This window comes from Leptopilina boulardi, unplaced genomic scaffold, assembly GCF_019393585.1.
Source record: "Leptopilina boulardi isolate dan_hultmark-lab unplaced genomic scaffold, ZJU_Lbou_2.1 LbouV2_330, whole genome shotgun sequence".
NCBI classification, from domain to species: Eukaryota; Metazoa; Arthropoda; class Insecta; order Hymenoptera; family Figitidae; genus Leptopilina; species Leptopilina boulardi.
In genome coordinates, this window is record NW_026137897.1 from 504,182 (window position 1) to 528,334 (window position 24,153).

At 23.8% G+C, this 24,153-nt stretch overlaps 1 protein-coding gene across 1 annotated transcript in view; it reads right to left on the reverse strand.

The window, feature by feature from the left end:
• The window catches only part of LOC127285238 (uncharacterized), an 87,004-nt gene that overhangs the window by 1,937 nt on the left and 60,914 nt on the right, over positions 1 to 24,153 (reverse strand). Inside the window, exons 12-15 of the transcript XR_007843574.1 lie at positions 22,434 to 22,614; positions 19,313 to 19,474; positions 6,519 to 6,901; positions 1,703 to 1,845 (exon numbers count right to left, since the gene is read on the reverse strand). The gene's annotated coding sequence lies outside the window, so the exon portion shown is untranslated. The remainder of the gene's footprint in view (positions 1 to 1,702; positions 1,846 to 6,518; positions 6,902 to 19,312; positions 19,475 to 22,433; positions 22,615 to 24,153) is intronic.

Sequence of the window (24,153 nt, forward strand, 5' to 3'; positions counted from 1 at the left end):
AAAAAAAAAAAATAATAATAATTGAAAATAATAAAAGTATTCTAATAAAAAATTTTCCCTAATATTTCCCTGCATTTTTCCTGACTAATTTTCTATTTTATCTAATTAGTTTTTCTTCTTGTTTTTCTATTCGCTTTTTTTTATTATTTTTTAAATTATTTAAATTCTCCCAATAAAAATTTAAAATTTCATATTATTTAATTCAATAAAAATTTCCTGACAAAAACAAACAATCCACTTAGATTTTATTATTAAATATAAACAAATTTCCAAAAAAATCATTAATTAGAATTTTTATTTTATACAATATTTTATCAGAAATAATTATATGTTTTAAACGAATTTTTAATTTTCGAATTAAAATTTGACAGAATTTATTTTTATACAAATTTTTACATAACAAATATTTTTAGTTATCGAATTTTTATTTTACAGTCATTTAATTTACATGTCTTACTATACTTAAAAGAATTTTAATCAAATCGAATTTTAATTTAACAAAAATTCTCATTCAATCGAATTTTATTTGATTCGAATTTTTAAACGACATAGAAATTCGAATTCACTGAATTTAAAATTTTTCCGAATTTTTATTTGTACGAATATTTAAATTGATGGAAATTTTGCGACACTGAATTTTCATTTGTCCGAAATTATAAAAACGGCCGAACAAAACAATCGAAAGGCAAAATTTTGACGCAATTTTTGAAAATTTACCAATTAGAAATTATCAATTATCGTGATTAGTCAATTTTGAAAAATTGCGTCAAAATTTTTCTCACGATTACTTGTTTGGACGTTTGTAATTTCGGTAAAATGAAAATTCGGCGTCTTAAAAATTCGTACAAATAAAAATTTGGAAAAATTTGAAATTTGATGATTTGGAAATTCTGTCATTTAAAAATTCGAATCACCGTAAAATTCAATTGAATGAGAGAATTTTGTTTAATTAAAATTCACTTAAATTAAAATTCTTTTAAATAAAAAAGACTGTAAAATAAAAATTCCGTGAAAGAAAAATTCAGCGAAACAAAAATTCGATAACTAAAAACATTTTGTTACGTAAAAAATTCGTATAAAAAGAAATTCTATCAAATTTTTGATTCGAAAAAAGAAAAATCGTCCAAAAAATAATTGTGTCTAATAAAATACTGTAAAATAAAGGGGGAAAATGTATTTTTCATCATTCAGAAACTAAATTGAAATTCAAAATAATTACCGCAATTTTTTCAGCTTAATTAAAAAAAAAAAAAAAAAAACTTTCGATCCATAAAAAGAAAAAATTGGATTCTCTCAAAAAAAGGGCAAAAAAAAGAAGACATAAAAGCCGGAAATCTCGGGAATTAAACTGAAAATATCGATTCTGGATATAATGATTCCTTATAGGTAGGAGTTAAGGTTGAAGAAACCCTTTTTTTTTTTTTTTTTTTGCAAGCGCACACGAAGCGCGGCACGTGCGAAAGGAAATGCGCAGGGGCTGAAAAAGAAGAAACAGAAGGCAGTCATTTGATGATTTGATGGGATTACCGCATGGATGAGAAGAAGTATATATATGCGATGTCGGTGTCTTTTCAATGTTACTATCTTCTGCGCGCCCTGTAGTTACTTCAATTAGATGAAATCGTGCCCGTATCGGACTGGAGAAAGGTTCCTCTTTCTCTCTCTCTATACGATACCATATATATATATAAAAGGGACACACCACAGTCCACGTATATCAAATGGTCCAATGCAAGACAAAGATAGGAGAAAATTCATGGCATCCTCGGCAGTCACGAAACATCCAAAGACGTGCTTCATTCCATTGGATTATCGCTAATCATCTCGAATCGACGCAATTTCCATCTTCCGATATATGAAAAAAAAACAAAATTTCGATTTTCATTCCATTCGTAAAATGAAGAAAAATTATTTATTTACAATTTTTAATATATAAAATTATTTTTCTAAAATTATATCCTAAAAATACTTTTCTAAAAATATTTTTCGAAAAATATTTTTCTAAAAATATCCTAAAAATATCCTAAAAATATTTTTATAAAAATTATTTTTGATAAAAATTATATAATAATAATAAAATGCTTGGTCTGTCCTTCTGTCCTAACTTGAAGTTGGCCTTTTCTGATTTCACGTGTTTTTATGAATAATAATCTTATGAGGTGTCAAATTTTGACAATTATTTTTCTCCTTTTTGCCAAAGTTGTATAATTGTGTTTCCAAATTTCGGAATAAGTTTCTTTAAAATTCCAAATTCGAAAATTCAATTCACGAAGCTGAAGTACACAACGTTTACAAACGAAAATTTTTTTAAAGTTGTATATTGATTCAAAAATTGTATACAAATACAAAAAATTTATGATGAGAAAAAAGATGCACCAGGAAATTTCGTACAAGATAGTAATTTGAAACAAAATAAATTTTTAAAAATTAATTTTTAAGGTACCAGGCGCCAACGAATACCTATTAAATATTAATTATAAAAACACAGGCCTCGAATCAATTTAAAGACACAAAAAAGTCGTTTTAGTCGATTTATATTCCAAAAAAAAGTGGATTTGTTTTTTATTTTAACAAAAATATTTTACAGATATTTAAATAAAAATTTTTTTTTAATAATAATCCTTTTCGAAGGGTTAAAGTTGAAATTTTGAGAAATAATTAAATTTCAAAAGATATTGTTAATTTTCAAACAATTATTAAATTTTACAGAACTAAAAATAATTTATCAAACAATTTTTGGAAAACATTTTTTAAATTTAATTGAATTTTCAAAGATTTAAAATTGAGATTTTTTAAATTAATTGAAACTTTAAGTGTTTTGGAATTAAAATTTTAGATGATTTCACTAAAAATTTATTAGAAAATGCGGATAAAATACAATAATTTGAAAATCATTTTTAATTGAAAAATAGTTTCAGATAGTTGAAATTTCAAAGAATATTATTAAAATAGTTAAAAATAATTGAATTTTTTTAGAGTTATAATTGAAATTATTTAATTTCAAAAAAAAAATTTTTCAATGGAAAATTTTAGAAATAATTAAATTTTAGATGCTTTTAAATTCAAATTATTGAAAATTCAATTAATTTTGAATTCAAATTTTTGAGAATAATGAAATTTTATTTGATTTTAATTTGAAAATTTTTGGGAAATAATTGAATTTTAATTAAAATTTTGAAAATAATTGAATATTAGTTGATTTTAAAACCACAATTTTAAGAAAATAATTGAATTTTAGTTTATTTTGAATTGAATACTTGGAAAATAATTGAATTTTAGTTTATTTTGAATTGAATACATGGAAAATAATTGAATTTTAGTTTATTTTGAATTGAATACTTGGAAAACAATTGAATTTTAGTTGATTTTGAAATTTATGAAACTAATTATGTAAACTGAAATTGAAAATTTTTAAAACAATTAAATTTTAGTTGATTTAGGATTGAAAATTTTGAAAATAATTGAATTTTCAATTGACATTTTGGAAAATAATTGAATTTTTGGTAATTTTGGATTAAAATTTTTGAAAATAATTGAATTGTAGTTTATTGTAAATTGAAATTTTTGAAAATAATTGAATTTTAGTTGAAATTTTTGAAAATAATTGAATTTTCAAAGATTTAAAATTGAGATTTTTTAAATTAATTGAAAATTTAAGTGTTTTGTAATTTAAATTTTAGATGATTTCACTAAAAATTTATTAGAAAATGCGGATAAAATACAATAATTTGAAAATCATTTTTAATTGAAAAATGGTTTCAGATAGTTGAAATTTCAAAGAATATTATTAAAATAGTTAAAAATAATTAAATTTCCTTAGAGTTGTAATTGAAATTATTAAATTTAAAAAAAAAAATTTTCGATGGAAAAATTTAAGAAATAATTAAATTTTAGATACTTTTAAATTCAAATTATTGAAAATTCAATTAATTTTGAATTCAAATTTTTGAGATAAATTAAATTTTATTTGATTTTAAATTTGGAAAATAATTGAATTTCAATTCATTTTGAATTGAAAATTTTGGGAAATAATTAAATTTTAAATTGAAAATTTTGGATAATTATTGGATTTTTAATTAATTTTGAATTAGAATTTCGGGTAATAATTAAATTTTAGTTTATTTTGAATTGAAATTTTTAAAAAATAATTCAATTTTATTGTGATATTTTTTTTTTAAATTGTAAACAATTGTTAAATTTCATAAAAATTTTAATTGAAAAAATAATTTTTATATAATTGAATTTGTGAATTCATTAAAATTATTAAAAATAATTAATTTAGTGAAGAATCATTTTAGTTCAAAATTTGTTAAATAATTGAATTGAAGAAGATCTGAAGAAGATATAAATTTTATACTAAAAAAATGTATTTTATTTACATATTCTTTTCAAATTTAAAAAAAAAAATGTCGCATTTTATTAAAATAAGTCGATTAAAGCCGTATTTTTGAAAAAAATCGGAAAAAGTCGTATAATCCGAGGCCTGTAAACATATAATTTTCATTATTATCATTTAATATATAATAATATTCTAATAAATTAAATTATTATTGATAATATTAATCTTTAATTTCTTTATAACAAACAATTAAATACTCAATTTGGCGCGCTTTTAATTTTGCTAGTAAGAGAATTTTTTTTTTACAGAAATGAAATATCTCGATGGATAAATTAAAAAAAATCTCGAAACTAAATACTTTTCTATGCCAGAGAAGGTAATATCGTAAATAATATGAAAATTCAAAAGACGAAGATATTTCAAAATATTAAAAAAAAAGTACGTGGGTGTTTTTCACAGAGTTATCAAATTCTTACTCGTTTTTTTCCTCCTCTTTTTATATAGCATTTACAAAAGCAGGTACTATGTCAGACAAAGTTATTATATATATATATATATATATATATATATATATATATATAACTTTTTTCCAACCTTCTTAAATATTTGAAAGAATTCAAAGTCAGATTTAATATATATATATATATATATATATATATATACGCGCGCATCGAGTTTGCGAGCTATGGTATCAAATTTCGACTGGATCTTATTCTTTTCATATCAAAGATTTTTTTGCCTCGTCGATAAATAATGCCGTGCGCAAGAAGAAAAAAAAAGCCAATTTTGCGCGAAACATTTAAATTTTCATCCCACCAGAAATATTTTCTGATGTGGCAAAAAAAAAAACCCCCCAATCATATTTATTAACTTGATTATATATTCGTCTCTCTATTCATAATTTAGACAGAAAATCATTTTTATATTTCTATTTGTGTATTTTTTGAAAATGATTCGAAAATTTCAATTTAAAATTTTTATCTCCATTTTTGAATATTGATTTTTCTATATAAAAATAATGAGATCTTTTTTTTTATCAAATTTGAAAATAGAAAAAATTGTAACACTTTTTTTTAAAAAAGTTAAAATCTGAAAGTTTATATGGAAAATTTGGATAAGTGGAAAAAAAATTGAAAGATTGCAACTTTGAAATTTAATTTCAGTTAATTTAATTAATTTTAATTCCTTTAATTCCTTCCTTCCTTTTAATTCCTTCCTTTAATTTTAGTTCCTTTAAAAAAAACGAATTTAAAATTCGTCTATCAAAAACTTGGAAATATTGAATCGCGATTAAATAAAAATAATAGATAATCGAAGAAATAGTTTTTCGCAAAAAATATTTCATTTTAAAAAATATCTTTTAAAAATAAAATTTTTTTTAACTGAAAAATTAAAATTTGTAAAAAAAACAAAATTATTAAATCTGGAAAAATTTAATTCTATAAAATAAGGAAATAAAAATAAATTTAATTTTATAGATTTCATTTACGAATTTAAATCATTAAGCCATTAAAACATTTATTTAATTGAATTTCTATTTAGCTGAATTTAAAAAAAAAAATGTTTTTATTTCATTGATTTTAATTTTTACGAAATTAAAAAATTAGAATTCTATTTCTTCTATTCTAATAAAATTCTAAAGTTAAATTTTAAATTTTTATTTTCAAATTAATTAGGTAATTGAGAAGCCATTGATTTCAGAAATTTATCAAATAAAAATTTGGCTAAATAAAAATTTAAACAAATGATTAATTTGGTAAAATAGAAATTTTTGCTATTTAAAAAAATGTTGTTCAATATAAATTCGATTAAATAAAAATTCTATTTGGCGGCAATTTTCACTATTTATGAAAATTTAATAAAATTCCTTCCAAACTAAAGAACAAAAAAAAAACAAAAAACCGAATTTTAAATTCGAATCTATCAAATACTTTGTAAAAATCGAATCCCGAAATTATTATTAAAATAGATTAAATAACAAAACGATACTATTCGAACAAATGGATTTAAATAAAATTTCCCATTAAACGTTAAAGTTTTGATAATAATAATAATTATTATTATTATTAAATTATTATAATAATTGTTGTTATTATTATTAAATAACCATGTGGTGGTTTTGAGAGTCAGCGAATTGCCCATTTTAGACCCGCATTATAAAAAACAAGCGTTGGTTTACCTGTGGGGCCCACCTGGAGACGTCGGCGCGGGGGGTCGGTCACACGTTGACACAACTCATTTTTAGACGGTATATCCCACGCACGATGGGCGGCCGCGCACTCGCCCAGATCACACCACCATCATGTGTGTTTATACAATCCAACTTTGAATAATGGTGCGATATATGTGTCGGTTGGCTGCAGATACCATCGACCTGCAGAAGATTTTAGTCGCCTGCGGTGATGATCCTTTCTCCTGGTTACGGGTGTTCCTCTCTCTCTCTCTCTCTTTTTCTCTCCAAGATCACGCGACCAAAAATCACACATTTTTTTTTTCTTTTGTCTCTCAACGCAAAGGCAACCTTTTTTTAAATTGCGTGAATCGTAACATTTTGTCCTTAATCTGCAAATCAAAAAAATTCATAATTAACAAAAAATATACATAATTAAGAATCACGTAATTAAAAATTACATTTTGCAAAAATAAATACATTTTTTAAATATAATTCAATACATTAAATTTCATCTATAAATTCGTTACGGTCTATTATTTTGAAAAATTTTTACATGAATTTTTTATTAAAAAAAAAAATTTTTAATTCTCATATTAAAATCGAATTTTTAAATGAAAGAAAAATTCTATAATTCCACTGAATTTTTAAGACGCCGAATTTAAATTATTTCAAAATTAAATTAGATTATAAAATAAAAATTTTGTCAAAACAAAAAATCGGTATAGTTAAAAATTGCACTTTTGTTTAAACAAAAATATATATATAAAAATAAAAATTTGAAAAGAAATTCTGTTAAATGATAATTATGAAAATTATAATTATTTTTACCGTGTAAATATAAAAATTATAAAATTTAATTTTTTTTCTTTTACTATAAACTAAAATCGTCAAATTAATTAAATAATTGTGTATACGAGAAAAAAAAATAAATTTAATGAAGAAAATAAGAAGGTGTGTGTGTGTATTTCTTTCGACAGACATATTTTCTGCGCCCTTTTTTTTCTCGAACGCTTGCGCGGTTAATATACAAGAGGGTGAAATTTCTCCCTCTTTTATAGATTAAGAATGGAGCTCTCTACATCAATGGCCGCGATATAGACGCGTCGATCACAAAACATCTCGAATATAAAAAGAACCGACAGAATTCGATTCTATATATCGAAAGAGAATTTTCTGATTAATCATTAATGTATGATTTACCAAAAAAAAATTTTACCGTCTCATGATCAATTTTATTTAGTATTTTTTTATTATTATTTAATTTCTTTTTAGAAAAATTCGAATTAAAATCGATCGAATAGAGAAATTATTATATAATAATAAAATGCTTGGTCTGTCCTTCTGTCCTAACTTGAAGTTGGCCTTTTCTGATTTCACGTGTTTTTTATTGAATAGTAATCTTATGATGTGTCAAATTTTGACAATTTTTTTTCTCATTTTTGCCAAAGTTGTATAATTGTGTTTCCAAATTTCGGAATAAGTTTCTTTAAAATTCCAAATTCGAAAATTCAATTCACGAAGCTGATGTACACAACGTTTACCAACGAAATTTTTTTTAAAGTTGTATATTCATTCAAAAATTCTATACAAATACAATAAATTTATGATGAGAAAAAAGATGCACCAGGAAATTTCGTACAAGATAGTAATTTGAAAAAAATTAATTTTTAAAAATTAATTGTTAAGGTACCAGGGGCCAACGAATACCTATTAAACATTATTTATAAAAACACAGGCCTCGAATCAACTTAAAGACACAAAAAAGTCGTTTCAGTCGATTTATATTCCAAAACAAGTGAATTTGTTTTTCATTTTAACAAAAATATTTTATAGATATTTAAATAAACAATTTTTTTTAATAATAATCCTTTTCGAAGGGTTAAAGTTGAAATTTTTAGAAATAATTAAATTTCAAAAGATATTGTTAATTTTCAAACAATTATTAAATTTTACAGAACTAAAAATAATTTATCAAACAATTTTTGGAAAACATTTTTTAAATTTAATTGAATTTTCAAAGATTTAAAATTGAGATTTTTTAAATTAATTGAAACTTTAAGTGTTTTGTAATTAAAATTTTAGATGATTTCACTAAAAATTTATTAGAAAATGCGGATAAAATACAATAATTTGAAAATCATTTTTAATTGAAAAATGTGGTTTCAGATAGTTGAAATTTCAAAGAATATTATTAAAATAGTTAAAAATAATTAAATTTCCTTAGAGATATAATTGAAATTATTAAATTTCAAAAAAAAAATTTTCGATGGAAAAATTTAAGAAATAATTAAATTTTAGATACTTTTAAATTCAAATTATTGAAAATTCAATTAATTTTGAATTCAAATTTTTGAGAATAATGAAATTTTATTTGATTTTAAATTGAAAATTTTTGGGAAATAATTGAATTTTAATTAAAATTTTAAAAATAATTGAATATTAGTTGATTTTAAAACCACAATTTTAAGAAAATAATTAAATTTTAGTTTATTTTGAATTGAATACTTGGAAAATAATTGAATTTTAGTTTATTTTGAATTGAATACTTGGAAAACAATTGAATTTTAGTTGATTTTGAATTGAAATTTATGAAACTAATTAAATTGAAATTGAAAATTTTTTAAACAATTGAATTTTAGTTGATTTAGGATTGAAAATTTTGAAAATAATTAAATTTCAGTGAAATTTGGAAAAATAATTGAATTGTTGGTTATTGTGAATTGAAATTTTTGAAAATAATTGAATTTTAGTTGACTTTGAATTGAAAATTTTGAAAATAATTGAATTTTAGTTTATTTTGAATTGAAAATTTTGAAAATAATTGATTTTTCAATTTTGGAAAATAATTGAATTTTTGTTAATTTTGGATTAAAATTTTTGAAAATAATTGAATTTTCAAAGATTTAAAATTGAGATTTTTTAAATTAATTGAAACTTTAAGTGTTTTGTAAGTAAAATTTTAGATCATTTCACTAAAAATTTATTAGAAAATGCGGATAAAATACAATAATTTGAAAATCATTTTTAATTGAAAAATGGTTTCAGATAGTTGAAATTTCAAAGAATATTATTAAAATAGTTAAAAATAATTAAATTTCCTTAGAGTTGTAATTGAAATTATTAAATTTCAAAAAAAAATGTTCGATGGAAAATTTTAGAAATAATTAAATTTTAGATGCTTTTAAATTCAAATTATTGAAAATTCAATTAATTTTGAATTCAAATTTTTGAGAATAATTCAATTTTATTTGATTTTAAATTTGGAAAATAATTGAATTTCAATTCATTTCGAATTGAAAATTTTGGGAAATAATTAAATTTTAAATTGAAAATTTTGGATAATTATTGGATTTTTAATTAATTTTGAATTAAAATTTCGGGTAATAATGTTTATTTTGAATTGAAATTTTTAAAAAATAATTCAATTTTTTTGTGATATTTTTTTTTAAATTATAAACAATTGTTAAATTTCATAAAAATTTTAATTGAAAAATAATTTTGATATAATTGAATTTGTGTTGTATTTCATTAAAATTATTAAAAATAATTAATTTAGTGAAGAATCATTTTAGTTCAAAATTTGTTAAATAATTGAATTGAAGAAGATCTGAAGAAGATATAAATTTTATACTAAAAAAATGTATTTTATTTACATTTTCTTTTCAAATGTAAAAAAAAAAAAATGTCGCATTTTATTAAAATAAGTCGATAAAAGTCGTATTTTTGAAAAAAAGTCCGAAAAAGTCGTATAATCCGAGGCCTGTAAACATATAATTTTCATTATTATCATTTAATATATAATAATATTCTAATAAATTAAATTATTATTAATAATATTAATATTTAATTTCTTTTTAACAAACAATTAAATACTCAATTTAGCGCGGTTGCGCGCGTTTAATTTTGCTAGTTTACAATTAAAATCTACAAAAACTGTGAAATTTTTTCACTAATCTGAATTAAAAATACTTTTTTGAAATGGTAACTGACTTTTTCTTTTTAAATTATACTTAAATTTTACAAATTCATTTTTTTAAATACTCAGTCACTAATTCAAATTAGTTTTTAACTGTAATTCAGAATAAATTTTGTACAAAAAAAAGTATAATTTATTTTTTTTAACAATAAAATACAATTTTCTCTTTTTCTATAGAAAATAGAAGAAAAATAATTTTCCCCGTGTCAAGCAAAAAACAAAAAGGAAAAATATTTTTAAAATAATTTTATAATCTCAGGGATGATTTTTGAAAAATTTAAATATCTCGCGAATTTAAATCGTCGTAAAAGAAATAAAAAAAAAAGAAGAGAGAAAAATAATATATTTTCAAAGATATATATATAATAATACTTATATATATACCAGGGTAACGTCAACGTGACTTTTCTCAAAAAAGATAAGCGATGCTGCATAAAAGATGCCGCGAAGCATTTTTACAGCCAGAAGCGCGTTTTCACAATATTTAGGTGGGGGAGAGAGAAAAAGAAAAAAAGTCATATTTTTTTTTCTATGATTTCAAAATAAGTGTGTTGAAAATAATATTTCTATGTATTTTGAATATTGTGTTCTCCTTCATTTTCACTGGTTACCTATTAGCAATGTTGTAGCTGAGGAACCGTATTTTTATTACTCTTGCCACCCTCAAGATCCAGGTATGATTTGTAATTTAGTCTTTAAGAAACCTTCAGCTGAGTAACTGCGTTACTAAAGTTTCTTGTTTAAATCTGTGTACAAATTGTCACGAATACTTTTATATTTAAATAAATCTTACATATTTATTTAACCAATTTATAGTGTTTTATTCTGTGGAAAATATAACCCAACAGGTTATGGGCCCAGCACGCTTCCACTGCGCCAGACTATAAATTTGTGAAAAGTGTTTCAAGCTTGACAATCAGCGTGTACTAAAAGTGAAGTGTTTTTTTTGTTTAATTGGTGAAGTGTCTGAATAGCAAATTTCTCAAAATCATGTCTGATAAGGAAATTTTAGATTTTACAAAACTTGATGGGACGAATTACTCCATGTGGAAGTTTGGAGTTACTTTTCTTTTACAAGCAAAAGAACTCACAGGTTTTGTAAATGGCACAGAAGATGAACCAAATAAGGCAAACGCTTTAGAGGACTGGAAAAAGTGGATGAAGAAATCGTCACAAGCAGCTGTGATTTTAATTTCTTCAATAGAAAAGAAATTGCATCCACATTTAATTAATTGCACCAAACCTGATGAAATGTGGACGAAATTGAAAGATTTGTATGGCGATAGCAGTGTAGATGCTAAGCAAAATGCATGGGAACAATTTTATTCCTTTAAAATGACTGAAGGAGAAAATATGGCTATCCAAATTGAAAGATTGGAAACCATATGTAAAAGATTAAGTGATGCTGGAGAAACAGTCTCAGAAACAGCAATAATTTCTAAAATTATTAGCAGCTTACCAAACAGTTTTTCGCTCTTCCGGATCGCATGGGACTGTACTTCCGAAACGGAAAAGAAGAAATCTAATCTTATAGCTAGATTGATTAAAGAAGACAAGCGAAATTCTGAAATAAACGATAATGTGTCAGTGCTCGCGCTTCAAGTTCAAAAAACGTCCTTAAATAATAAAAAGAAAAAAAAGGTGAAGATTGAGGAATTGAAAAAACGAACAAAGTGTATGTTGTGTAAGGAAATTGGTCACTGGGTGCGCGAGTGTCCGAAAAAAAATGACAACAATAGTTCTGATAAAAGCAGTGAAAAAGTGACTAAGACAGCAACAGCATATATTTGTGACATTATTGCTCTTTATTCGAACACAAGTGATGAAGACAGAGATGTGTGGATTGCTGATTCTGGAGCTAGTATGCACATGACTTTTAGGAGTGATTTCTTTACATCAATCGACGAAACCATTGAAGATCATTTTGTTAAAGTAGCCGACGACAAGATTTTATCAGCAACTGGTAAGGGCACAATCATCATTGAAGAGGAAATAAATGGTATGTTACAAACAAGAGAACTCAAAAATGTACTGTTAGTTCCGGGTTTAAAGCGTAACCTATTTTCGATTGGTACAATAAGCAATAATAATTTTTCCTTTCACGCCTATAGGGAAAAATGCGAAATACGCGATGCGAATGGTGAGATATCATCCATTGGTGTTAAATATAAAACTTTGTATAGAATGTTATTTAACGTTAAATTGCCTATTGAATGTAATATTGTTAAATTAGAATCAGAAGCAATTAAATTGAAGCTTTGGCACGAACGAATGGGTCATGTTAATATTCGCGCAGTAAAGAATACTTGTGAGAATTTTAACATATGTAATTCAAAAAGTGCTAAATTAGATTTTTTCTGTGAAACATGTGTTATGGGCAAACAATCGCGTAAATCTCATTATGTTTCGAATAATGGAAAAAGGTATAAACCTGGTGAAAAGATTCATAGCGACGTTTGTGGGCCAATAAACGTAGAGTCTCCACGCGGTTCAAAATATTTTGTACTTTTTAAGGATGAATGCACAAGTTTTAGAAAGGTTTATTTTTTGCGACATAAATCTGAAGTTTTTGAGAAATTTCGAGAGTTTGAAGCATCTGTTTCAACACAGTTAGGACAAAAAATAAAAATATTTCGCTCAGATAATGGAAGAGAATATATTTCGGGTGAATTTACTGCATACCTGAAAGAAAATGGTATTGTACACGAATTGTCATCGCCTTATGTACACGAACAAAATGGTCGAGCTGAACGTGAGATTAGGACGATTGTGGAAAGTGCCAGAACTATGCTATTAGGAAAAAAGGTTGATAGTAAACTTTGGCCTGAGGCAATTAATACTGCATGCTACATCCAAAATAGAATTTTACAACAAGGAAGATCGAATACTCCCTATGAAGAATGGTTTGGCCATAAACCACAGGTAAAACACTTAAAAGTGTTTGGAGCTGACGCTTATTTGAATGTACCAAAGGAAAATAGAAGAAAATTTGACACAAAGAGCAAAAAGGTTATTTTCGTAGGTTATGATGGAGAGTCCTCGAACTATAGACTGTGGGATAATGAGAATCATAAAGTTTATATTAGCAGCGATGTAGACTTTAATGAAAATAATATTTATTCTGAAAATTCCGATAAAAATAAAACTTTTGAAATGGATATTGATTTTAATATTGATCAACAATCAGAAGATATTGAAAATGTTCCTATCAATGAAGATCCTTTGCAACAAATTAATGCAGAAGCACCTGTGGAAGAAAATGGAGAGCATCACAGAAGACAATTACGAGATCGAAGTCAAATACAAGCACCAGATCGATATGGAGTACCAGTTGCTTATTTCGCCGATACAATTCCTATGTCTTATCATGAAGCTATTGCAAGTGATAATGTACTAAATTGGAAGACAGCAATGGATGAGGAAATTCAAGCACTTGAAGAAAATAAGACATGGGTGTTGACTGAACTTCCACGAGGTAAACGTGCAATTGGTTGCAAGTGGGTTTACGCTACAAAAACGGATTCTTATGGAAATATCAAGAGATACAAAGCCAGGTTGGTAGCAAAAGGTTTTTCTCAACGTGAAGGCATTGATTACTTTGAAACGTTTTCACCGGTAGTCAGATATGAATCCATAAGAATACTTTTAGCAATTGCAGCAGATCGAGATTATGAAATAAAGAAATTTGACGTTAAGACAGCCTTCCTGTATGGTGAACTCGAAGAAGAAATTTATCTACAACAGCCTCCTGGATACATCAAAGAAGATGATAGTGATTCTGTTTACAAACTCCAACGAAGCTTATATGGTTTAAAGCAATCTCCAAGATGTTGGAATAAAAAGTTTGTTAATTTTCTCCAAAGATTTGACTTCAACAATATTGAAAGTGATAAGTGTGTTTTTGTAGGAAAAGTAGAAGGATTCACCGTGTATTTAGCTCTTTATGTGGATGATGGCCTTTTAATATGTGAAAACATGTGTGCAATAAATGAAGTGCTTAACGTTTTGAAAAATTATTTCAAAATTACTGTTGATGATGCGTGTGATTTTGTAGGCTTAGAAATAGAGCGAGATCGTAAAAATAAGTCTTTGAAAATTACTCAAAAAGGTTATATTAGAAAAATTTTAGAGAAGTTTAATATGAAGGATGCAAAATGTAGTAGTATACCTGCTGAGCCGGGTTTATACCTTTGTAAACCGACCATAAATAAAGACGACACTGAATTTGCGATTATTCCTTACCGCGAAGTAATAGGGTCTCTTTTATTTGCAGCTAGACTTAGTCGACCTGACATTGAATTTGCTGTTAATTATGCCAGCCAATTTCTTGATTGTTACGGTAAACAACATTGGGAATTTATAAAGAAAATTTTGCGTTACTTGAAAGGAACAATAAACTATGGTATAATATTTGGAAACAGTGGGAGCTTAGGTTCGTTAATTGGTTATACTGATTCTGACTATGCTGGGTGCCTTGATACACGAAAATCAAGAAGTGGCTTTGTTTTTATGTTGAATGGAGCACCTGTATCGTGGTCTAGTAAGCGTCAAAGTATAGTTTCTTTGTCTACGGCAGAATCTGAGTATGTAGCCTTATGTTATGGTTCAAAAGAAGCAGTTTGGTTGCGTTGTTTTTTAAACGAATTAAATGTAAAATGTGAAACAGTAAAAATTCTTGTTGACAATCAAGCAGCTATAAAATTGTCGGCGAATTCCGAACATCATAAACGAACAAAACACATTGATGTACGTTTTCATTTCATACGCGATATGATTGATAAGAAACAAATTGAAATTGAATATGTTCAATCGAAAGATCAACTAGCTGACATATTTACTAAACCAATAGCAAAACAGCAATTTTGTTTCTTAAGAACACAATTACGTATATCAGGTCATTAAAAATAAGTGGGAGTGTTGAAAATAATATTTCTATGTATTTTGAATATTGTGTTCTCCTTCATTTTCACTGGTTACCTATTAGCAATGTTGTAGCTGAGGAACCGTATTTTTATTACTCTTGCCACCCTCAAGATCCAGGTATGATTTGTAATTTAGTCTTTAAGAAACCTTCAGCTGAGTAACTGCGTTACTAAAGTTTCTTGTTTAAATCTGTGTACAAATTGTCACGAATACTTTTATATTTAAATAAATCTTACATATTTATTTAACCAATTTATAGTGTTTTATTCTGTGGAAAATATAACCCAACAAAGTGGAATAGAAAAGAAGCTTTTACGAACTCAAAAAAAGAAGACAGAACGATAGACGTGTGTCTTAAATTTTAAAAAAAGGAAGCATCATTGACAAAATACATACTTTAATTTATCAAAAAAAAAAAAAAAAAAAAAAAATTTAGTTATTTTGATTTATCAAAGTGAACTTTTTTAAAGGTGCAAAAAGACTATTTGAATTTCATTTATAAATTGTACAAATTCGTATTGAAAAATATTAAAATTCTCTTAAACAAAAATTTGGATAAATTATTAATATTCTTTAAAATAAAAATTGAGTTTAATAAAAATTCAATTTAATCAAAATTAAATAAAAATTCAATTTAATCAAAATTAAATAAAAATTTAATTAAATAAAAAATGATAATAAATGAAAATTTAACCAAAAAGAGTCATAAAAAATACGATTCTATAAAAATTTAATTGAGAATTCCTTTAAATAGAAATTCGACTAAAAAAATTTAGCTGAAAGAAAATTCTAATAATGATGTAATAAAATTTTTGTTAAAAATTCCAATCAATTAATTTTTATGCGCCCTCTAATATAAATATTTTGATTTCAGGATAATCAGTGGAAAATCTAACGATAAACTCATGACATATAATTATCTTGATTTCTCCTACGACAGTAATCGTAAAAAAAAAAAATATCTAAATTCCAAAAAAGGACATCGAGATAAACCGAAGAATATAAATTATATATAAATATGTGGAAAATGTTATCCCAGTGGATTATATATATCTTTTTGAACTAAATAAATACAAGATGCAAAATGGCAACGAGAGGAAATTGGAGAAGAAAACGTAACATTATTAAAGGCCTTTGAAAAGTCAAAGAAGAGGAATTTGTAAAAATGTAAAACGTTCAGATCTTAAAAAAAAAAAAAAAAAAAAGAAGAGGCAAAAATCGGTAGTATGTGTGGATCAAAAGAGTGGCGCGGTATCTTAATAGATACTAATGTTGCCAGGGGTAAGAGACGACACGTGCCACTTGTGCTCAGTCTTATCGAAAAAACAAGCCGGTTAACAGTGTCGGCAGCCAGATCAATTCGATTAGATTCTCGTTCCCAAAAAACATCTTTAATAGCACTACTTCCGTTAATTAAAGAAAAAAAAAATAACAAACTGATTTTATTTTCTTTTTTTAACTCCATTTTCATTCAGGTATTTTTTTTTCCAAATTAATTATTTTTATTGAAAATTTTTTTTACACTTTTTTCATAATTCTAAATAGTCATTAAAATATTTATAAATATATTATATATTAGGAATAATTATTTATAAATATTTTTTTTTAATTTTAATTTTTTCTAATAAAATTTCTAAAATTTCAAAAAAAATATTTATTTACTTAAATGTAAATAATTTTAGATTCTAATGTGACAAAAAAATGTAAATATTGAACGATTAAAATTTCACTGGACCGTCTCTTTAATTTTTGATTTTTTTTTTTCTAAAGATCACATCATTTTTTTTTAAAGTTGAAAAAAGAATTAGAGAAAAATTTAATTAATTAACAGTAGCTGAAATATAATGGCTTCCATATATATATAAATAAAAAAGAGAAATTTAAAGAATGCGAGGACAATTAATTACATTCTTGTGTGCGCGATGCAAAACTGACATTTAGTTAAAATATCTTTTTACAAGCGCGCGACATTCTTAGAAAGTCTCGTCTAAAAAGGATTTATGAATCTGCTAACATAACGAAATTGCGATTTCTCGATCCGATATATTCGAAATTAATCTATTAATGTCAAAATTTACATGATGTAAAAACACGAACACAGAAAAAAAAACAAGATAAAAAGAAATAAACATTGATTGTAATAAAAAAAAAAATTCAGTTTGAAAAAAAATTACTCTTGTAGAAAAAGATAAATGAACGAAAATACAGTTCTTTACAAATTTAATACATATTAATTAAATATATATAATATTTAATTTATTATTAAAATAATAAATAAATAGTAAAATAAAGAATGTAAAATAAATTAATTAATTTTAATTCACAATTATAATTTTTTACTTTTAAATCTATTATTATTTTACTTTTTATTTATTTATCGTTTTTTTAAATAACGATTTTGTAGGATTTTTTTAAAAAAAATTTTTCACGAACGATAATTATTTAAAGTCTATTTTTTTCCGAATAGAAAATGTCAGTTTTTCTTTTTTACCAAAGAAATATTGTTTAACTTCGTTTATAAGATCGTAAAATGTTTATATGTAGCAACGGAAGCTTCTTTTTAGCTGCTTCTTGTTACATTTTGTCAACTCTATATAGACCAAAAAGAAAAAAAAAAAGAGCGACGGAGGTAGTGCCTTTAGCATTCGGTTCTCTTTATGGGATATGAAATTCACGTTCCCTCAGGAATCTCCTTATTTCCTTGCGAAATGGGTCTTATATACCGCATATATGGAAATTTCCTTTTTATTTTCTGATAATCCCTTTCCATTCCGGTTGCAAAAAAAAATTTACAAAATTCAAACACACACACAAATTTTAACAAATCAAAAAGATAAGATATTAGTTTCCAAAAAAAAATACAATTCCCATTTTTTCGAAATTTACCTTTTTTTGAATTTTAAGGGGAGATATCACTAAAATTTTAATCAATTCAAATTTTTTCTAGAATTATATAAAAATTTGTTAACTAATAAAATATTTGTTTTCAAATTTTTAAGAATAATTTTCTACTCTCAATAATGTCGAAAAATAAATTAACATCAGAAAAAAACGAAAATTCCACTGGTACTTTAATTTTCTAATTGAAATAAATTTTTGAATCAAAATTTCGAAAAACGATAGAACTGGCGATATTTTATTTTATTTAAGAAATAAAAGTATCACCATTTCTTGTTTTTTTCGAAACATTTTGCCTTTTTTGATTTAAATATTTTATTTCCAAAAAAATATTTGGCATTAAATTTCGAAAAACAATAGAACGACTTTATTTTATTTAAAAATATTACAAAATAAAAGTCCCATTTTTTCCAAAACTTTTCGCCTTTTTTAATTTAAAAATTTTTAATTCAAATTTCAAATTAAATTCCAGAAAATTTCTTTGAATTAAAATTTAAAAATTAAAATTTCGTTAAATCACAGAGCCTTGAAGAATCAAAAAAAGATGATTTATAATTTTTTTGTTTTTCTCATTTTCTCATCAGAGAGTATGGAACTAACGGATTTTTTCTTCGATTGTGATCGCGATTTGAGAAAAAAAAATATGAAATGGCCCCTGTCGGATCATCGTTTAGGACAATATTTCTGCATTTGTATATGTATATACAATATCTATATACATATATATACATATAGTCAATAAATGGATGATGATTTGAGGTCAAATTGGTATATGTGTGTGATCAATCAAACTCTGCGGGCTGACAGTATAACCCTCCCCTCCCCTCACCCCCTCTATGCCATACCAGAATCTGGTCAGTTTGAAGAGCTATTATTGCCACCCACGTTGAATCCCGCATACCATTGTAGATACACAATGTCTCCTTCCATCGTTACACTCGTTGAGACAAAAATCAAACAATCTTAAACTCAATTTTAAAATCCTTATCAAGATTCCACTTACGAAACAGGCGAAACTGATTTTAGCTGCAGATGCAAGTCACGATATTGGGTTTTTATATATGTACGCAGCGGTGAGTAAGAGAGTTGACTTTTCGATCTTCGATGAGAATATACTTCAAATCTTCCTCACGTTACCGTCGAGAAATTGCTCCACAATTTGAATCTGAAAATATATATATTTTTTTTTTAGTCAAATATTACAAAGTGCTCCATTTTACTCTCGATATTTACAAAATTATACCTTTTTTTTCTATAAACAAGAAACAATTCTACTATGTCAAAAAGAGTAAATTATACTTAAGAAATATATTTTTTTATTTTTAAATTAACAATTTTTTTTTTTTTATTTGGCATTCTATTTAAACGAATATTTTTTATTACAAATTATGAAATTTTTTTTAACCAAATTTTTTTTGTCACGATGCTAAAATATACGCAACGTTTATAATCAACGATTAGAAATTAATTTTTTATTTAACGTGGAAAATTAGAAAATTGTTTACCTAAAGAAATATTGTTTTTTATAATTTATTAAAAATTAGAAAAAATATTTTACAGGTAAAAAAAAAATTATAGAATTTTTCATTCTAAAAAAAATTTCTTTAAAAAATCTTTTATCATAAACTTACGTATATACTTTATAGTATTGTTTTAATGTCATATTTTCTACACTGAGAAAAAAGGTATCCATTTATTCAATAAAATATTTATTTATTTTCATCCACTAATTTTATTGATTCAAAAAAAATTTATTTCAAACTAGTAAAATTTTCTTGGATCAAGAAAATATTGAGTAAATGCATTTTCTTAAATATACTATTTTTTTTAGTAGTTCATATTAAATTTTGATTAAATAGAATTTTTCTAATCAGTGAAAAATTGGAAATTATTAATTGGGAAAATATAAAATTATTATTATTATAGGTACGAAATCGTATAATTTTTTAATTTTCAATTAAATTAATTAAATTTTTAAAATTGTAAATTATATTAAAAATACAAAATTGTAATTTTTAATTTTCAAATAAATTATAATTAAGCCAAGAAATTAATGAAATGAATCTGCATAAATTCAATATAATTTTAAATTAAAAGAATTTTTATAATCAATTTTTTTTCACATATATAGTTTCTAGTTATTCGAATTTTTAAACTAAAACAAAAAAAAATCACTTGTATCGAATTTTTATTCAACAAGAGAAAATTCTATCAAATGAAAATTTCATAAAAAATAATAATTCTATTTAAAGAAAATTCAATTAAATGAAAGTTCCCGTGTAATTATAAATTCTGCTAAATGTGTATATTCGGTCAAATAAAATAAAATCAAATGTGAATTCAATTTTAATAAAAATACAATTAAATGAAATAACAAATAAAAAGTTAATTAAATGCAAAATTCAATTAAATACAAATTTTTTCATATAGAAATTCTATTTTAATAAGAATTTTGCTAAATAATAATTTTTTTTTGGCATAAAAAATTGATTCAATGTAGAAAATGGACTTTATAGAAAATTCGATTAAATAAAAAACTTTAATCAACTAAGAATTCGGTTAAAAGAAGAATTCGTTTATAATAAAAATTGTATTGTTATGAAAATAATTCAATTAAATATAAAGTCAACTTGATAAAATTCCATTAAATAGAAATTCTGTTAAATAAAGATTTGGCTAAATAATTATTTTTTGAGGATAAAACTTCAGTTCAATATATGTATAAATTGTAATTTCTATAAAATTCGATTAAAAATATAGAAATAAATAATAATTCTACTAAATAAAAATTCGATTAAAAAAAAAAATCGTTTATAATAAAATAATATTTTATTATGAAAATTCAATTAAATATAAATTTGTCAACATTATAAAAATTCAATTAAATAGAAATTCGATTTTATTAATTAATTTATAAAAAAAACACTTAATTTTCGAACTATAATATTTTTTTTATAGAATATTCACGCGTTTTAAAAAAAATATATTTTCTTTTTTGGTAAGAAAATGGCGAAATTTGTTTCTTTTTTCTTTTATAAAATGGTTATCGAGACCAGAAGAAGACGGTCCTGTAATGGAGGGTGGCACGAGAATGTACGGAGGGCAGCAATCACTGTGAGTGGGCGACACACGCGTAGGTTATCAGCCTGATGAGGCTGCAGAGAGGCTGTGCAGAAAAGAGACCTGAGGGCAAATGGGGAAGAATCCAGACAAGCTATAGATATATATATATATACCAAGAGTGGGTGTTTATCAAAAAGCTTATATATATATCCTCCTCCATCGCATCAACACAAAAGACTCTCTTCTTACATTTATAATATAAAAATATTTACAATTATTTTTTACAATCCAGTATTTTAATTTTTATATTTATCGTATTTAAAAAAAAAAAAAAAAAATTTCCCATTAAAAAAACTGTTTCCACTTTTGAAATAAAACAACAACAAAAAACTATTAAATTTGCATTAAATGAAAATAACAACTATTTTGCAAGTATTTAAAAATTTCGCTAAATGGAAATTCTACTAACTTTTAATTATTTTTTTCACCTAAACTTTCGTAAACAAAAATTACTAGTAATATAGTGAAAATTTATACTAATTTGAATTAGTAAACGAATTCTAATTCAAATTTAGTTAATTTAGTCTATTTCAATAGTTATAAATTATAAATAATTCGAGAAATAAATGAAATTTCTAAATAGAAATTCTGCTAAATCGATTATAAATTAGAAAATCGGATCTTTTTTTAAGGAAAAATTGAAAAATATAAAAAAAAAACAAAAGGCGCGTTTAATATTCTCTCAAGATTTTTTTTTTCAAAGGGACGTCGGTCACTTTATAGATATTTTCCCTTGGCATACGACGCGCAGGTTTTTGATAACTTTTAGCTTGGAAATCGCCATATACCCGGCAAGCTTCATTTTAATACAAATTGTTTCAGCTCAACTCTATATACGAGGCTACCACATGTCGCATCGAAATCCTACCAAAACCACCGTGTCGTCATTATTATTATATAACCCTCTGCCCAGGCCCTAGAGAGAAAGACAAAAAGGACGAAAGCAAAATACATATAGGGAAATACACAACATATTTGAATGTATTCAGTTATACACTCACCAAAACCTTCCTCTCTTCATCTTTTCCCCTCCTTTAAAATGACCCATATAAAAGCGCTACTGAACGTCACATGGCGCCCTTTTGCAAAGAGAACAATCTCTTTAGAAAGAGAGAGAGAGAGAAAATACAGATTTACTGCTTCCTAATCGCGTGCGGCCACCGACAAATTGACTTTTCAAATCTGAAAAAAAAAGAAAGAAAAATCATTTCATTTGAAAACAAATACAATTTCTTTTTGAAATATTTAATATACTATTTTTTTTTTTTTAATTTCATTTTATAAGTATATATATATATTATTTAATTCTGCACGATTTAGATTTACGATTTTTTTTTTTTTTTATCAATTGTGCTATTTATTTTATTCATTTAATGAAAAAAAAAAATTTATTTGATTCAAATAATCCGTTGATTACCAAATAAAAATTTACTTGAACCAAATAATTTTTGAAAACAAATAAATACTATTAAATAAACTATTTTTGAATCAATAATTTTTGTATTTTAAACAAATGTGACTCAAAAATAATTAATACAAAAAAATATTTATTTCTATTTAAGTAACCGATTATTTGAATCAAAAAAAAAAATTTTTTTAGTGTATTAAATTATTTTTTCTATTTTATTAAATTAAATCCTAATTAATCTTTTTATATTTTTTATCTATTGCTTTACTATTATTATTATTATTATTATTATTACTATTCTTATTATTTTTTTTTTAAACAGCGAAATTGTAAATTCGTTACAGCGCGTAAAAATGCTTAAATATTACGAATATTTATATAAAAAAAAAGAATACTAGAAATCCTAATTTTTCCATTTTTTATTTACATTTATTTTATTTATTATCTATTTTATTATTACTATTATTATTTATTCTTTTAACAGAAAATTTAAAATTCGTTTCCGCGGATATAAAAATGCTTATATATTACGAATATTTATAAAAAAAAATACAAGAAATCATAATTTTTCCTTTTTTTTTATCTATATTGTATTATTACTATTAATATTTATTTTTTTAACAGTAAATTTGAAATTTGTTTCCAGGGATAAAAATAAAAAAATTTAAATTATTTTTCGAATATTTATAAAAAAAAAAATACTAGAAATCCTAATTTTTCCTTTTTTATTTTCTTATTTTTTTTATCTATTGTATTATTACTATTAATATTTTTTTTTTAAACAGAGAAAAATCGAAAATTTGTTTCCGAAGATAAAAATGTTTATATTTTACAAATATCTAAAAAAAAAAATACTAGAAAACTTAATTTTTCTTCTCTTCTTTATCCATTGTATTATTACAAATTATTTACTTTTTTAACAGAAAATTTGAAATTCGTTTCCGCGGATAAAAATTTTATTACGAATATTTATAAAAAATACTAGAAATAATAATTTTTCTTTTTTTAATTTTTTTTTCTCTATATATAGTATTATTAATTTTTTTTTAACAGAAAAATTGAAAAATCGTTTCCGCGCCTAAATTGTTTATATTACGAAAATCTATAAAAAAAAATACTGTGACCGTAAACACATTTTTTAAATTTTTAAAAAAATTACTATAAACTATTCAAAAATATATTTAAAAAAAACGAAATAGTGGAAGATTTCTAATTAATAAAATATAATTAATATAATATAACAGAAAATACTTCTTGTTTTTGTTATTTTATATTTTAATTTTCTATATTACATTATATTACCATTTTTATTT